The sequence below is a fragment of the Panthera pardus genome, unplaced genomic scaffold (assembly GCF_024362965.1).
Source record: "Panthera pardus isolate Hobbes unplaced genomic scaffold, ASM2436296v1 HiC_scaffold_13, whole genome shotgun sequence".
Lineage (NCBI taxonomy): Eukaryota > Metazoa > Chordata > Mammalia > Carnivora > Felidae > Panthera > Panthera pardus.
Genome location: NW_026526688.1, coordinates 121,428,046 through 121,433,646, shown reverse-complemented (window position 1 = coordinate 121,433,646; position 5,601 = coordinate 121,428,046). Strand labels below are relative to the sequence as shown.

General features: G+C 41.6%; 1 long non-coding RNA gene across 1 annotated transcript; it reads left to right on the top strand.

Moving 5' to 3' along the window:
• Window positions 1-1,671: 1,671 nt before the first annotated feature.
• LOC128776576 (uncharacterized) lies at window positions 1,672-4,993 on the top strand. The gene is made up of 2 exons (XR_008421724.1): window positions 1,672-2,045; window positions 4,318-4,993. It is a non-coding gene; the product is annotated as an uncharacterized LOC128776576 (long non-coding RNA).
• Window positions 4,994-5,601: the final 608 nt, after the last annotated feature.

Sequence of the window (5,601 nt, the reverse complement as noted above, 5' to 3'; positions counted from 1 at the left end):
GGTTTTCTGACTCCTTACCTGGGAGTCTTCCCACATAAGCTTCAGCCAAGGTAATATTTGAGACTTACTATCAATTTTCCCCATCTGTTTTCTGAGGGAAGGTTGAGGTGAAGTTTCTTTTCCTGAGATTCATTGCTCACGATGAAATGTGGCTGAAAGCGGCTTCTGAAACCAGAAATTGTCAAGGGAGCAACATTTATTTTTCTCATTATTCATTCTTCTAGCTAGGCCATGAGAAACATGTGAATATGGATAAATCAATGTAGATGCAAAGTCTTGACAGTATTACTTGGCTCAAGTGTATGCTGGAGTTTCAAGACAATTACAACCATGCTGCAAGAATAAACATTCTGCTCAAGCACTTTGACCAAGGAAACCAGGGTCTTTGTTTAATTGACCTCTTTTGGAAAATAAGTTCATGTAACTCTATGGGAGTAAGCTCATTAGTTGACATTCTGTGATCACAAAATATTAAGTTTTGAACACTAATTACACTTAATTTCTTACCTGTGTATATTGTTTCATTATTTACAAAGTGCTTTCACATATTATTTTATTTAAAAACAATCTGGCATGGAACGTTATCCTTCCCCACATTTACAGATGAGAAACTGAGGACAAGGATTTGAAGAGATTTGCCTGAAGTCATGTCGCTAATAAGGGTTAGAACTGGAACAAGAACACTTGCCTTCTGATTCCAAGTCCTGTTCTTTTTCCATCAAGCCATGTGGCCTCTTAATCACCATCAGTCATGCTACCTTTCGTACTCCCATGAGAGATACATTTTAGAGGTAAGGGTGAAATCGCAATGGGCATGCTGTCCTTGAGGGTTTGCAGCAATGCCCTGCGTGAAGGAAACATACTCGATTAGCCTGCCAGATATGAACAGGCTCAGGGCATGTGGCCTCGGGGAGTGGCCAGACACAGGATCCTAGGGAATTTGGACCAACGCAATCATTCACCCAGAGATCAACTTTACTCCTTCTATTTCAGGTAGGTGTTAATAGTAGATGAGGGTACAACATTCTATACAAAGAACATGAGGCAAGGGCTCCCACAAAGATTTATTAAGTTACTATACTCCTCGAAGGACCTAGCATAATGTAATTCACGTCCAATTTTTTGTCAGCTACAGGGATCAAGGACGGTTTTCTTTAAATTTTTTTTTAACGTTTTATTTATTTTTGAGACAGGGAGAGACAGAGCATGAACAGGAGAGGGTCAGAGAGAGGGAGACACAGAATCTGAAACAGGCTCCAGGCTCCAAGCTGTCAGCACAGAGCCCGATGCGGGGCTCGAACTCACGGACCGCGAGATCACGACCTGAGCCGAAGTCGGCCGCTTAACCCACTGAGCCACCCAGGTGCCCCAAGGACGGTTTTCTTTACAAATGATGGAGAGTCAAGATTTTCATCCCTTGGTTTTACCTGCCAAGTAAATAAAATAAAACGGTAGCTTATATAAACAATTGCTTTTCATTAAACTCATCTTCTTTTAACTTAAATTTTAATGAAAAGAATATTTAAAAACTCCCAGTTTTTTACTTTGTGAATAAATCTGCCATATGCCAGGACGTGAGCTGATATTCCTAATGAAGTCAGCATTTCTGGCTTGCTTGAGTTGGAGAGAAAAGTTTTAAATCTTTCTCCTGTTCTTGATCCCACAGGTGGGATCTCATATGGCCATGTTCAAGATCAGTGACGTTTTTAGAAAAGAGTAAGAATTGATGCAACTGCAGTGGGAAGCCTGGAGCAAAGCCTGAGGGTCAAGTTTGACAGAGCTCAGGACTGCTCTGGGTGCATGACAGACCTTGGCTTCACCAGACCCCAAGCATGACCTCATTTTCTCATAAATAGAGAAATGCCTCTTTAGCAAGGAGCTTACAATCTTCTATGTAAAATAAAAATTGTCCCTCTTGGATATATTCCTGCTGGAGTCCTGAAAAGCTGGAATTCGTTTTGAACACCATATATATCTAAGTTGTTTGAAGATATTGTTTCAAAGAGATGCCTCAGGAACCACTTAAGAAGAATATTCAGCTTCAGGTCCAGCACGCTTGGCTTTAAATGCTTGACAACCTCGTTTTGCCCTGCCCCAAATTCCTCACTCCATTCTCACCATTTTCTAGAATACTAACCTCTCCAACTTTCCTCTTTTATGCCTTCCCATCAGCATAGTTTTATTTACTATAGCTTGCATTTTCCTACATGTCTTTAGTAATTTGACGAAGGCCTTTTGGGAATGCCTCCAGCTCCATGGTCCTTGTGCTTTATGGAGCCTCTGCTCACTATCCAACCTTTCTGGCCTCTTGGGCAGAGCCCAGACATAACGTGGGGGTCCCTGAAGAGGCTATGTATGAACGATAAAAAATGACTAACCCCAATTAACTAGACAACTTAAAATTAACTTTCATTTGACCTCTACTTCATCTGTATCGGTGTCTTTCAGTTGTCTGTATCTATAAAGTCCAGGTACATTTCTTCAGTATTCCACTGGCTGGAAAGACAGAGGGAGGGCAGGCAGTGTATGTAAACAGCTCAGCAGCTGCTGGAAAATCTTGATGGGCATGCTGTCAGTCTCCTTTGCTATTTCCCCCTAGCTCTAATTGTGGCTCTGAATTCTTTAAGGACTAAAGAGAGATTCTTGTGTTTGACAACTAAACTAACAGCTCGACGAGGGGAAAAAGACTGCTGAAATCTGTCAATGAATGTTGCTAACATATGTTGCATTTATGGACAAGGAGAACACTAGACCTAGCAAGTCTTTGGAAAGATGTGTGAGCTGGCTGACAGCTGTGACATCTCAGCACAACAAGTTAAAGTAACACTGAGCAGTGGGTTGTGTCCAGTGAGACTTGGTTGGCCACAGATGACAATTCTTCTCCCTGAGCTATTTCTCTAGTGTCGATGATTAATATCAAATGTCGGGTAAGGCTCACTTCCAACAATAAGGTTGAAGCTACACTCAGTTAACAGAGCATAGGATTTTAGTTTTCCATAGCTCACTCAAGCCATCCAGGCCCTTCCTAGGGGGTTATCCCCAGGATGAGTTAGATAAAAGGAGAGCTGCAAGGCTCTTCTTCCAGAAGCAAAGCTTCAAGCAGTGCACGACGGAAGCAGATACTTATCACTTGCATGAGGAAAGGTGGAACAGGCATTTTTTGGCCAAACGTGTTGGATAGACTAAGATTGAAGATTGCGGGATAAACTCAGGTGGATCCTGGAGGACACACAATCATAGAACAAATAGTTTCACTGAAAACCAAGTTTAGATACATATCTTTAGGGTAAAGAGGAGGTTCTTTAACTTTAGGTGTTGATGCATATATTCTGCAATATAATTGACCATAAACGTAGGCGTGTGTGTGTGTGCATGTGTGTGTGTTTATATATTTTTCTTGTTTTTGATGCCTATCGTAGACAGGGTGTGTAAGCATAAGAAAAATAAAGTGTATATATTTCTTTTGCTAAGGATATTTTTATAAGAGATGTTTAAAATCAGAAGTGTTAATTTTACATAGTGTGTATGGAAAACATAGATGGTTTTCTATCTTTTGTCTCCAGATACGGGTTATTTGGGAGCCTTAAAGCATGAGTGCATTTCTGCTTCAGCTGATCACACTTTTGGTGGGCAGCTGGGGAGCACAAAAGTGTGGAGGGGCATCTGGGTGGCTCAGTTGGTTAAGCGTCTGACTTAGGCTCAGGTCATGATCTCGCAGTTCGTGGGTTCCAGTCCCGTATGGGGCTCTGTGCTGACAGCTTGGAGCCTGGAGCCTGCTTTGGATTCTGTGTCTCCTTCTCTCTCTGCCTTCCCCCACTTGTGCTCTCTCTCTCTTTCTCTCTCTCTCCCTCTCCCTCTCTCTCTCAAAAATAAATAAACATTAAAAAAAATTAAAAAAAAACACAAAAGTGTGGATAATAAAAATCAATATAGAAATACAAAGTCAATATTAAGCAAATCCCTATTATAAATAAAGGGACTGTGGTTTCTAGTGAACGGTTTAACATGCATCACAGAACGGGAATTTGAATCTGAGAGCACCTGGATCTGTGCTTACAGTGCTTTAATCAGACAAGATCTCTGTGTAACATCAAATGCCAATGGGATCTTTGATGGTTGTAGGACACGTCAATGCATTTTGTATGCCCAGAAGTGGCAGTGAGGGTTCGATTGGTTTTGAAACTAAGTTTACGTGACACCAAAATTAGCAATTAAAAATTAAAAAAAAATTCAGTCTCTTTTCCTTCTATTATTTTCAACAATTTTAAACAAGTTAGCTGTTAATGACTTTAATGGGATGTTTTTGTTTTTACGTAGATCCGTTCTGTAACGTTGGCACACACCAAGGAAAAGCACAGTCCAGAAGCTATGCATTTCTTTTTTCTGGACCACTCATCTTTTTGGTATGCTGGCACAATTGTTTGCAAGCTCTCATCATCATGGGGAAGTCATCTATTAAGAACCATCTGCTGAAGAGAATTCCAGTCCCTAATATTACATCACTGCTGGAGCTGTCCATGTTCTTCCCCACTGCCCACCACTACCTTTCTCACATTGCTTCTTTGTGTCTGTGCATGGAGAACAGACAAGTGTACGGGATTTGTTTTACTTAAGACTTAGCGTGGTAGAGCTAAAAGTATAGTTCACTGCCTCTCAAATGTCAACGTGCAGAGGAGTCACCTGAGACTCTTATTAAAATGCAGATTTGGGGCGCCTGGGTGGCTCAGTTGGTTAAGCCTCTGACTTCAGCTCAGGTCATGATCTCATGGTTTTTGGATTCCAGCCTTGAGTCGGGCTCTGTGCTGACAGCTCAGAGCCTGGAGCCTGCTTCGGATTCCATCTCCTTCTCTCTCTGCCCCTTCCCCTGTTTGTGCTCTATCTCTCTGGTTTTTCAACTTCCACTCTGTTGACATTTTGGGCTGAATAATTCTTTCTTGTGAAGGAATGTTTTATGCATGACACGACGTTTAGCAATATCCCTGGCTTCTACTGACTTCTACTGTAGTGTTCTCTCCCTCTAGTCGTGACAGTGGGAATTATCTTCCAACATCGCCAAATATCCTTTGGGGATAAAATCACCCCAAGTTGAGAACCACTAGGGTAGGGGTTATCATGAAGGATTCTGGATTAGAATGCTTGGATTCAAATTCTGGCTTACTTACTGTATGAGTGGCCATAGGCAATTTATATAATTTTTCTGAGCCTTAGTTTTCTCCTCTATAAAATGGGGATAATAATAGTATCTACCTTAGATATTCATAGTGTCAGGATGACAACATAGGAGGTTTCTGAATTTTCCTCCTCCCACTGACGCACCAAATATACAGCTACACATGAAGCAACTTCTTTTGAGAGAAATCCAAAAACCAGCTGAGTCACTCCTACACATCAGACAACTGGGGAAAGACCCACATTGAAATAGGAAAGGCTGAGACATGCCATAAACCTCACCCCCAGCACAACACCATACAGTTGGGAGGGAACCCCCAACTCCTATCTTCTCCTTGAGGTATAAAAGGCTTGGACTATACATTTAGTGCCCCAACTTTTAAGGCTGCTGCCTAAGGGACAGGCCCTCATATTAGGTCCCCTAACTCTGAA